At 36.0% G+C, this 12,791-nt stretch overlaps 1 long non-coding RNA gene across 1 annotated transcript; it reads left to right on the forward strand.

Moving 5' to 3' along the window:
* The first annotated feature begins 1,073 nt into the window (after positions 1–1,073).
* LOC121414252 lies at positions 1,074–7,790 on the forward strand. The gene is made up of 3 exons (XR_005969829.1): positions 1,074–1,165; positions 1,601–1,716; positions 7,318–7,790. It is a non-coding gene; the product is annotated as an uncharacterized LOC121414252 (long non-coding RNA).
* The last annotated feature ends 5,001 nt before the right edge of the window (positions 7,791–12,791 follow it).

Genomic DNA, 12,791 nt, shown 5'->3' on the forward strand with positions numbered 1-12,791 from the left:
CATTACCTCTCCCATTTTTACCTCTCCCATTTTTACCTCACTCATTTTTACCTCTGCCATTTTTACCTTTGCCATTATTACCTCTGCCATTTTTTACCTCTGCCATTTTTACCTGGTGCCGATTACACAATCAGCCCCCCAGTGTAACCTGGTTTGAAAAAACCCAGTTAAAATAGGGTTAAATCAAGTAGTGAAGTCTGATACGTGTTCATGTAAGTAACATATTCAAAGACTTACATGTATATTCTATAGTATATCTTTACGGTAGTGAAGGACTGTGAAAAGACAAAGAATATAAAAGAGCTTGCTTTTGCTCCGCTATATCTTCATCACACTAGTATTAAGTGACAAACTTCAAAGCCTGATTTAACACTACACCCTACCCTAAATCTAACATCAAATCCATATTACAACTCTAAGCCTACATGAACATCTTAAACAAAATAAAGCTTGGAGTGGTTGTCACAGGAGCAAACGTTGTCACCTATTTTCATGTTTGTCCTGTTACAATTTACAGGACAAATTTTGACTCGACATTAGTTTTAATATGTAGGGAAGACGAGGCAAATTGAGCCACCACCCCCAGGCCAATAATGAATGATTTGGACATTGTGGTGGTGCCATATATTGATGGCCCATTGCATAACCTCTAACCTCACCACATTGGTTTCAATGTTGAAACCAAAATAATTTTTCAGAGGGAAATGCATCCTTAAATATAATTTTTAAAAATTTTTTAAAAAATTGAAGCCATTGATATGCAGTCAGAAAGAACCATATTCACCAGACAGTTGTTTTACCTTTAGAGGATGTGAGTATTTGTAGCGAATTAGCAAGTGAAAAGGCTTTAAATGAGAAAATTGTCATGCTGGTTCTTTTCCCATACTTTTTGTAGACCTACATAGTTTTTGTGGCTCAACTTGCCCCAGAAGGTGGCTCAACTTACCCCAGGGGTGGGACAACTTTAGCCATTTGACCTCTTTTATTTTTTTTCAAAGGTGACAGTAACTTTCAGTGTGGAGGTAGGTATATACATATGTATATTTACAATATGTTATTTTTCTTATCTCTTTTCATATATGCAGGAAACCAATGGGACTTTCTTCGCCTAATCCTAGAACTGTCAATGGAACTTCTCAAACCAACCGGGAAATATTTCACTCAGGTAGAGTCCCTATGGATTTTTCTAATGAGAAAAATAAGTCAACTGAGAATGTGTATAAATATATGTCAGCCTATTAATACATTCATGTTCCCGAAGTCATGATGAAATCTGATTGTAAGTTATTCCTGACTTTGCAACAATTTAATCAATTTTGGGGTGCTAAATCAGCTGTAGTCGAAGTCCATTCTTTATAGATTTAAATCCATGTTATTAAAGAAGCATGAGAATTCATTTGTAAATTTGATGGGGGAAATGTAGGAAGTTTTGTGGACAAAGTAGACCCTTATAGGTCAAATCAGAGACAATTTGGGTATCTCATGTAGTAAAGAAAGGTTCACCTGTCCTACTGTGAAGATAACACAATACCTTCATGAAACAATGTTTCATAGTGCTATGTACACTGACTCCTATGTTTCTCTGCTTTCTTTGTTTCAGGGCAATGGCTTCAATAATAAGTCAGCATTGGCCATGTATGAGGAACAACTAACCAAACTGAAATACAAAGTTGGATTCAGCAAGGAAAATGTCTGTGTTCCATCCTACCTTGAAATGTATCCTTTATCATTCGGTGCTGCAAGAATTCAATTCAGGTATGGTGTTTGGAGTTAGTTTTGGTTTGGTGTTAGTGTTGAGAGCTTGAAAAGGCTATCGAACCGAGCTCTCTAACACCAAGCTGGGTTCATAATTACGATATCAATGAAGTAAACGATAGCTCATGGCATCATAGTCGCTCCTCTGTTGCTAATAATATAGATTTTATGTGAGAATGTCTGGATTACAAAAGTGAATCGGGGAGAAATTGTAGTAAAAGCTTAACTCACCTTCAAATATCCAAAAGATTAAATATTAATATCCGTTAAAATGTATAGGGCTCTTATAATTTGTACTTAAGTCACAACAGTAAGAACTAATTCTATATGAAAGTTTCATTCTGTTCCTCACCTGTTTATGAGCTTCAGATCACTAACACTACACTATCACAATTTTCCCAATCCCTGGGGGTTGGTGTTGGCGAAGGGCAAATTACACGTAGATCGTCACCACCAGCTGTGAAGTTTGGTACGGCAGATCACGTTCTACACTGGTGCTCAATACGAACTGCCAGAAATTTGTCATGTTTTCCGAGGTCAATCCCAACACCAGCATCATTTCAAGTATGGTGTTCTGGCTGGTTTGGTAATGTCACAAAGCCAGATTACTTCAAATGGTAACCAATTTACTATTGCTATTGTGTCATTTCTACTTGTAGCACTGTTACAGGTTTGAGCATAAGTATTCCACCAATGATTTAGAAATTTACATAGTAACATGTTCCATGTATCTGTATTGGCATAAATTTTACTACATTCCATTCCAAGTCACAGACCAATCGTTAAGGCTACTTCACACCTTACGATTGGTCTGCGACCCGATTTCAGAATAAAATGTAGTAGAAGTCGATGCTAATATTGAGACTTGGTATATCTTACTGTGTAATGTTCTAAATCATTGTACAAATACCTGTCTTCAAATCTGTGACTGTGCCATCATCCCTCTTAGCATAAAAGCGAATTTAATATCTAGTCGTAATGACGTCATAGCAGTCGTACGATTGCCTACGATTGGAAACTAATTTGGCCTTTACTCTAAAATATAGGCTTGTAATCTTTCAAAATTTTATATAAGTATTCTTTCAATTTTAACCTCAAATATAATATGTTCCATGTTCTTTTTCAGAAAATGAGCAAAATGTGATTTGTTCCAAAATCAGATCGCTAATAATAATAATAATAGTACATTTCTTAAATACACATAACACCTACAGGTCTCTATGCGCGAGTGACTAAATCAAACATTCTGAAAGAGGTGGGTTTTTAATTGAACTTTGAATTTCTCAAGCCGGGTAATATTTCTTAATGTCGATGGAAGAGAATTCCATTGTGCTGGTGCAGCTTTCTGGAAAGCCCGATCCCCATATGATTTGGTCTTGACAGTAATTTCAGAGAGAAGATTTTGTGAGCCAGAACGGAGACTACGCTTGGGTTTATGAATCTGGACAAGTTCTTGAAGATAAGCAGGGGCAATACCATGAATGCATTTGAATGTTAAAATGAGAAGTTTATATTTGATCCTTGATGGAATGGGTCGTACAGCGAACAGTCATAAGGTGTTCTGTGGCCTTTGGTTGATCCTAGACCATAGATCCTGTGACCTGCCACTAGGCCCGTTTTGAAAGTCCATTTTTGATGCACGTGTACACGGCGTGTTTTTTGGTCGTGTACACATTGTAAACACTGTGAGAGCGAGTTATGTTTTCATGTCGACACGGACCTTCATCAACATGTCATAAAAAGGGGTCTATATAGCCTAAGTCAAAGCTTACCTGAGAAGTTTGAAGTATCAATCCACAAAAATTGGTGCATATTAAAATTTTACTCAGCTAAGCAGCACATAACAGCGCATTACATTAATAAAGAATGCAAAAGAAAATCAGTGCAAGGCCCCATCTATGACTAAACATCCTGATAGAGTTTCAGGTCACATGACCAAGGTCAAAGGTCATTTAGGGTCAATGAACTTTGGCCATGTTGGGGCATTTGTAGAATTGCCATCATAAGTTTGAAAGTTTATGGATCTAGCTTAATATGAAACCTACACATTAGTGTAAAATGATACTAGATTAACAATGTGTGTCTTCGTCAGGTCAAGGGTCATTTAACAAAATGTCATTATAACTGAGGAAGTATATGGACCCAATTCATGAAACTTGGACATAAGAGTAATTAAGTATTACTGAACATCCAGCAAGTTTCTGGTCACATGGCCAAGGTCATTTAGGGTCAATGAAACAAGTATTTTAATGTTGTTTTTTGTGAATAGTTATTCAGTAGTTGTTTTTCAAAGTCATCACTGCTGCTATATTGAAACGCGTAATACAGGTGAGACTACCAGAGGCATTCCACTTGTTAGATTGGTATGGATGCCAACTCATACATGTAAATTCCATGTAGTGTATGTTGGTGTTATACGGGTATTTACACCATTCAGTATAATGAGAATTCACCCCCCCCCCCCCCATTCACTTCATCAAATTTGTTGATAAAGTTTAATATACACAACACAACTTCAAGCTCAATATCTTACCAAGAAAAGATTTCTGATGGCTGTACACACGGACCAGTTCGGTGAGAAGAGCGATGTCAATGAAAATGCAAAATGACCAGTGAAGACGACGATGCTACCAGGTAGAGAGTTATTATACTTTTTTTAACCATTGTTATTTCAGGTTTTTTCAGTTCATAGGGCTATCAAAGCCTCTAACTACCGTTCTCTGTAATGTTGCGGTTTTTTTTATGCTCAAGACATGTTATATTCTGCTACCTATTAGAGTCCTGCAGCTCTCGATTAAAAGTAGATTTTAGATTCCAGGTTGTAACTGCAATGAAATGGGAGAGGAAGGGAAACAAACAAAAGTGTGAGAAAAACTTGCATGTATGAAATATCAAAAGGATTATGCAAAACTGCAAATTAATCTAAAAGGGAGTGGGATTACATTGTACATTTAGTGATAAAAAGACTTAAAAATTTGGAAAGCTTGCAGACAAGCGAGGAAAGTTATCAGGGAAATAGAGTCCGTATTTGCATGAGAAATCTTCAGATTGAAAAGATTGCACCTTGACTTTTTACGAAAGTACTTTCTTTCTTGTGCTCAGATTGGGAGTTACACAAAAAAATTTAAGTCATGTCAGACCCATGATTGCTAAAAAATCATGATTTCATGTGCAAATCAAAAGAATCCTCTAATCAAAGTTCATGAATATATCATTTTTTTACTTGCAGTATGATTAAAATGAATTCATTTCATGAGTTTCTTTAATAATATGTCACAGATGATGTCCATTTGATTAAAAGCAAAAACTAACAGAGTAATTAAGTATTAAATCATATGTTGTACTTGTTTCATTTCAATTTTTCTCAAATTAGAGAAGCACCAAATTTCATAACTATGAACATATTACATGTGCCCTTGTAACTTTCTTAAATGTTTGCATTGTAAAGTAGGCCCATCTATTAACACAGAAACATGCTATTTTGTAATTTGTAAGCCAGTCAAACATAAACCTTTATCCAAGCATTCTACAACAACAATTTAAGCGTTACACCTGTTATAACAGATTAAATCATTCTTTTTATGCATGGTGTGCACAAATTTTTAACGCTTTATCCATTTACATGTAACATAAAATTGAAGACTGAATAATAACTTACCTTACAGAATGAAGAAATTACAGGTTTATAAAATGATAAAGACATGTTCCATAGCTAGTATTCCCCTTTCCATCACATTAAAGTGAGATTTCCCCCAGCTTGTTGAGCACGATTCTTTTCCTTGAAAGAATGATTAGAGATTTGGAATTGTGTTCAATTTTTTTAATTGCTTGGGTGTGATATTTCATATGTCATGGACTTTAGCACAATGGGAATGAGTGTTTGCAAAAGACTTTGCCCCCTTGTTTGATTATCATATGTTTAATCAATGGAGTAAACATGAAATGGAAAGCACCTTGCTTGTAATAGGAATACTGTAGAGAAGATATGAATCCAGGTTGGTGTTTCATAAAGCTGTTCGTAAGTTAAGAGTGACTTTAAGAACGACTGGTGATCCTTTCTTGTAGTACACTGTATATTCATTGGTGACGGTTTAGCGCGTAAGAAATGATCACCAGTCGTTCTTAAAGTCGCTCTTAACTTACGAACAGCTTTATGAAACGGGCCCCTGGCTGCCATTATATTCAGTATACATTCCTTCACATTCCATTTTAATATCAGGTGATAATCAAATAATAAAAATGCATGTAAGTACTTACTTTAATTTATTACATTGTGTTCTTTTATGTTGGACTCTAATCTTGGACTATTTTATCAGTTCCATCATTGATGGTGCTAGGAATTATTGGCATTTTGCTCAGAACACTGACCAAGAACCAATCAGAATAGCTCTTTTATATTTCATATATATTGAGTGTCCCAAGTGCATAATACTGTAACTTCTTTCCTGCTCCCTTTCAAACTATCATAATTTCCTGATGAACTCTTTCCTTTTTCATAATTTCTTTCATAATTTCCTGATGAACTCTTTCCTCATCTTTTTCATCTTCCAGGAGGAAGAGGAGTGGTGATAAGGGAGAGGTGGAGACCCCTGTTGACCTTGTGGTCCGCCGTATGACCCAGGAAAGGATCGAAGAACTAAGGCATCAGATCTCGGACGATCGTAGGAAGTTCAAGCAGCTTCAAGAAGAGATTCACAACATACAGAGCGGTCAGTTGGATGACCAGCTACCAAAGATATGGGCGGAAATACATGAGTAAGTACTGATGTGGTCAGAACTAGGAATGGAATTGAGGCCGGACAAGAGGATTTTCGCTTGCGCGATATCAGATTCTGCAGTCTTTGGAGAAACGTTTTTCATGCATCCTTTTGGGTTTGAACTCCTGTCCTTACTTAGCTCCATTCCTGGTCAGGACCGTCAAGATAGGCCATTGTATATGTTGCAAGTAGCACAATATGTACTATTCATTGTGGCTGATCAAACCTCATCTCTTATTCAGCAAATTGTACTGAGGAGTGTTAGAACCTTGTTTCTCATCAGGCTTGGTTAGATATGGCATGCCAAATCCTCAGCTACTCTTTTATGTACATGTATAGTCAGTAGGTTAGTGGGTCAGTGGTTAATCAAGGATCACTGAATATCCTGTGTAAGTTTCAGGTCACATGATGAAGTTCAAAGGTCATGTAAGGTCAATGAACTTTGGCCACATTGGGGATATTTGTTGAATTACCATCCTATCTCTGTAAAGTGTATTGGTCTAGTTCATAAAACTTGGAAATAAGAGTAACCAAGTATCACTGAACATCTTGTGCGAGTTATAGTAGTTTTCAAAGTCAGCACTGCTGCTATGTTGAATCGCGTGATGCAGGTGAGATGGCCAGAGGCATTTCACTTGTTGGAGACTAAATTACACTAAATTACTATTTTGGCTATTGACAGAGAACCTTACCTGGCAACTTTTTGATGGTTTTGGGGGGTGGTAGGTCACATATGCAAACAGGGAATCAATGACACGTTTTACAGAACTTTGTCAACTTTCCTTGACAGACATTTCTCTTTCAGGTGGGTATTCTACGAAATCTGGAAGCAAACCGATAGCTGAAACCCGGATCACAAGGATAAATAACAAGCTCATTCTTACTACATGTTCAATCTTTATTTATAATGCCAATAATAATTGCAACCTTGGATTTATGTGTGTGTATATGGAAGTGGTGTCGGGTATTGTCGGCTTGTTGCCTCAATGGATTTTATTGGGATTCTGAAATGGATTTTAAATTGATATGGGATATGTTTCCCCCATTGCTGAGAATACATGAATATAGTCTGCAGGCACAGACCCGAGTGGTTGCAATTTGCATAGTGCAACGTCTGAAGTAGTAGACTAGATTCACTTGTATACTGTGGCTGCTTCTTTATTTGACACAGAGGGTTTGGAGTGTCTAGTCTCCACACCTAGACTTGGTTTAATTTGTTCAAGTGTCAAATTTGAGTCTGTGCTTCCAGAATAGCATGAATGCTTGTTTTTTTTGTAAATTGAAATTGAAATGGTTTATTCAGAAAACTTCATCGCAGCCAAAGGCTGAATTGCGAAATTCTGTACAAGGTAAAATACAAAATATATACAATAACAATTGCAATAACAAAATGGCATGTAAAAGTAATAAATAAATGTTATATGTTGAAAATAAAGAAAGGAGAAGAGAACAACAATTTTATACATGGGATAACAGTAATTTTTGGGTAGTTGTAACCACAGTATGTGTAAAATGAATTTTGTTGTATGAGGGGATGTTATTTTAAAATCATGAAATAGGTTTATCCAATATTTATACAGGCTTTTACTCATATCGTTAACTACATTTGGGACAAGTATATGATCACAGTTTGGAGACTCTGGACCTGTGTATAAGAGTTTTCAGGAAAACCAATGATGAATGCATGTCTTAGTCAGTTATCATGGCCCCGTCATACAAGGAGTTGCGATTGATCCAATCAAGTGCAACTACGGAAAGCCAGCAAAGTCAACATATAAAATGCATGTTTGTTTAAAAGAAATTCTAGGTATGAATGTATATCCATAAATTCATTGATTTCTTGATAATTTGGTGTGTTCTACTTTGTTTACAAAGGAGATTTTACAAATTTATTGTAGAAAAAATTATGGCACTGATGGATTCTAAAGAGTTACGATTGATTGAATCAATCGTAACAATTTGTCAGCCGGGGCCCAGGTGTGTTTGCTCAGTCAATAGAGGGCCCATCTCACAACTAGGAGGTCGGGATTCAAGCCCCCGTTGGCAAAATCAGGGGAGCATTTCATGAAAGGACTTGTTGGACGTTTTATCCGACAAGTCCCACATGACGAAAAACTTCCATTTGAGAACACTATACCCCAGTTCCCCTTCTCATCAATTCTCTTCTCCAGCCGTAACTGCCTCAAGAAAGCAATTTAAGTATCAAAACACCTGTTTCTTGATGTTGGTCCGAAGATAAAACAACAGCCCGGCATATACAGTCACAGCAGGGGGCCACACACGATGGGATGCATGCGCAGCGCTGAGTGCGGTCCCTGTAAGCATACCGTCATTTTTATTCGCTTACTTTCCTTATTCCGAGGTCGATTTTCTTCGTTCGAAATTGAAAATGGACTAACATTGGGTTACTGAATACAATATGCCTTTGAAAATGTGATTAAAATATGGAATACAATAATTTCATTCCGAAGGTCCTACTACAGGCAGAGAAGTCTTACGTAATAGCGCAGCTGTTGTTTATCTTTTCGTCCTTTGCTCAACGCTCATATACTGGCCTGTGGGGGTGAAATTGAGACAGCGGGGATTACCCCTGGATTACTTGGCCAAGCGCGGTTGATAAGGGCTTGGAAATGATTTTTAGGAGATCCAAACGGAAAATGGGGTACAACACCGCAGTTCGCAATCCGAACTGCGGTATTGTTTCAAAGGGAAGTTTGACGTAATGTTTTATACGACAGTTAACATAGGAACAGTGCCTCTCAGCCAATCAGCATCAAGGAAAGATGTCAGATCTGACAACTTGTACAGACAAACATGTTGATGAAACTAACAGATGGGAGTTGCTGCTACTTTGTTTGGCATTCAACCATTTGAGGGTTAGAACAACGTCGATCTGGGATCTGGTACTGCATAATGGGTGCCAGCCAACGATCAATAATGCAAATAGAATCTTCGAAGTATATCCATTTTAGATTTCTATTTCAAATCATATAATAAGGATTTTCATTTCATCATTTGTTTGAGCCGAAAGACTTAAAAAATCCTACACATGTACGAGTAATGTCATCTATATGAAGACAGTGTTCAGGTACATGTAACCTGAGACGAATCCTTAAATCGGTGTATTCTATGGGCCATACAGTGGGGGATACCCCTCAAATGGGAAGGGGCATTCCCCTACCACCCTCCAACACACACACACACACATATCTTACAAAATCACAGTGCATGTTATTTTCTCCATTATCTTTATATACTATTTTTCTATGACACTATAATGTAATTAGACAACTTTCATTCTGAGTAAAAATTGCATTAAAAAGAATTCCAGGAAAGTAGAAAACTTTGATGAAATGAATTAAAAGAAAAAATTCAAAAGAAATTTGTTCACCCCTTGTACAGTACTGCATACATGTATTAAGATTACAGTATTAGAAGCATTATATCTGTAAGCCAGCTTTATTTATGTATGCCAATGGACTAACTAATGAAAAGTATAATAATCAGTGTTGCTACTAAGTAATTTTGATCTATTTTTGTCAAAGACAATGCAAGTATTTTTGAAATTATTAATCATTTTAAAAAACAGTACAAGTACATGTAAATGCATGTTGTCTTGAATAGTGTATGAAAGTAATTGTGTAAGTGATGATGCTCTTCGAAATGTGAGGTATGGTAATTCATTCCTTTTAATCCTAAACGGAATCATGGCCCCCTCTCCCCAACGCTTCACGCGATATTTCCAAAACGCAAAAAGAGAGCCCTGCAAAATTTTGAAGTCTTGTGCAACTTTTGAGACCAAATTCGCTTTTTACGAGACAATGTCATGCCAAAAATGGCTCTTTCATACTTTGTGTACAAAGTCGATGGGATATGATATTCGTTAAAGGATTATTATTTTTCATTCTAATTGGTATACTTAATTAATTTAGGGCTTAATTTAGTTTTAAAATGGGCTGTTATAATTTTCATTGAAAAAATGAAGAAAAACAAAGATGAAAAAGCAGAGAAATACACAAGGAAAAAATTGGCTTTCGCAGTTTTCTTTCTGGAAACCTTTGAATTAGATTACAAAGATGACATCTGGAAAGAAAATTTGAAGTGAAATCGGGTGTTAAATATGCAAATAATGTTTTTCATGAATAAATTTGCATATTCATGATAAATGAAAAATATTCATTTTGATTTTTTTTTAATACTGGCTTTGGCTTGTAGGTTACGTGGTGAAGAATGTGCTCACCAAATTTCGGCGCAATCGCATGAACAGCAGCCGAGATCAGAAGGGGGGTCATCATGCCCCCCCCCCCCCCCCCCCGGTCCTCAAGAGATCTCAAATAGCCCAGTCCTTTCAGGTTTAAAGTGGCAGGTGCTGATGTTGGCAATGAGTATGTAAGTTTTCATTTGATGTTTTGTGTGTTTGATTTTCCCTCTCTCTTTTGCATGTTTAATGATTTTTTTTAGGCAAGTTTATAATGGGGTACATGAAGTCACTAATGTTCTTGTATATTATACAATGCATGCAATTTACGTTGATTTATTTTCAACTTATGCATAAATTGGGGAAGACTTTGTCTAAATTTGATAAGTTTCAGACATTCCTACATGTATGTAGTTGAAGAACAGTTTATGAAGATGAGTTTGGCATTTTCATCGTAAGCGATATTTGAGAAATCTTGAATTAGCTACAGCAGTTGTTGTGTAGCGGGATGAAAAATTTATGGATAGTTACTAATGTTTTTATAACGATACACAGGGTTTTCTGTAGAGTAGAGGATATTTCATTTGGAAAATAAATCTGTGATCAATTTTGAATAAAATTTTTTATATTCTAATGAAGTTGGTTTGATTTGTTTATTTGAATGTATCGGTATTTACACTGTATGTTCATGATATACCGTATGGGTTATTTTCATTTTCTGTTCGTGTTGGGGCACGTTTTGAGCTGAGCTGACTGATATGTAACAGTGTTTCCCTCCCCCCCCCCCCATTTTTCTGCCAGAAAAACTACAGTACTTTGAAAAGTATCGCTTCACAACTTGGTCTCCTAAATAAGAAAAAATATGAAAAGCATGTATGTAAGCCTGAGAAATTGTTCACTCTTGGGTCAGAATGAGTTGTCAAAGTGTGGATATCGGTTTACCAAAGTTCAATTTTTCAGTCATAAATAATACACATTGACTAATAAGATGGTTTTCCCTTCTTGATTTCCTTCTTGATGTCAATATGAATTAAATAAAAGCAGACAAATTCTAGAAACTTCTTAAATAAGTTTTGGTTTAAAAAAATAATTTACCAAAAAATATTAAACAGACTTGCAAACTTTTGATATCTTGATTTTGATGTGATGTTATATCAATCAGCTCCCCACATGCGCCATGTTTCCAAGAAACTTCAAAAGAATTTCCCAAATATCCTATCAACATGAATCATATTTTTTTTTTCTATTTTTTTTTTCTTTTTAATCAGAACAAAATTTCCTTCAGGGTTGACTTGCCCTTTAAATGTCAAGTCCACCTCAGAAAAATGTTGATTTGAACCGATAGAGAAAAATTAGACAAGCACAATGCTGAAGATTTCATCAAAATCGGATGTAAAATAAGAAAGTTATGACATTTCAAAGTTTCGCTTATTTTTAACAAAATAGTTATATGAACGAGCCAGTTACATCCAAATGAGAGAGTCGATGATGTCACTCACTATTTCTTTTGTTTTTTATTGTTTGAATTATACAATATTTCAATTTTTACGAATTTGACGATTAGGACCTCCTTGCCTGAAGCACAAAATGTTAGAATAATGAAATTCCACATGTTCAGGGAGGAATGAAACTTCATTTCACATGACAATGACAAGAAAATCAAAATATTTCATATTTCAAACAATAAAAAACAAAAGAAATAGTGAGTGAATGACATCATCGAATCTCTCATTTGGATGTACATGTAGCTGGCTCGTTCATATAACTGTTTTTGTGAAATGAAGCAAAATTTTGAATTGTCATAACTTTCTTATTTTACATCCGATTTTGATGAAATTTTCAGTGTTATGCTTGTTGAATTTTTCTCTTTTTATTCAAATCAAGTTTTTGTTGGGGTGGACTTGCCCTTTAATATTGAGATGTAGGATGCACATGGTTGGGGCATGGGTGTCAAATTGAATTACACCGAGTATAATGTAGGTACAGCAGCTGCTGTGATAGGCAATTAAGCCTAAATAAGGTCTGCCAAGGCAGTACAGAAGGAGACATCCATACCTAAACCACAACTTTAAACCCAAGTT

The sequence above is a fragment of the Lytechinus variegatus genome, chromosome 4 (assembly GCF_018143015.1).
Source record: "Lytechinus variegatus isolate NC3 chromosome 4, Lvar_3.0, whole genome shotgun sequence".
NCBI classification, from domain to species: domain Eukaryota; kingdom Metazoa; phylum Echinodermata; class Echinoidea; order Temnopleuroida; family Toxopneustidae; genus Lytechinus; species Lytechinus variegatus.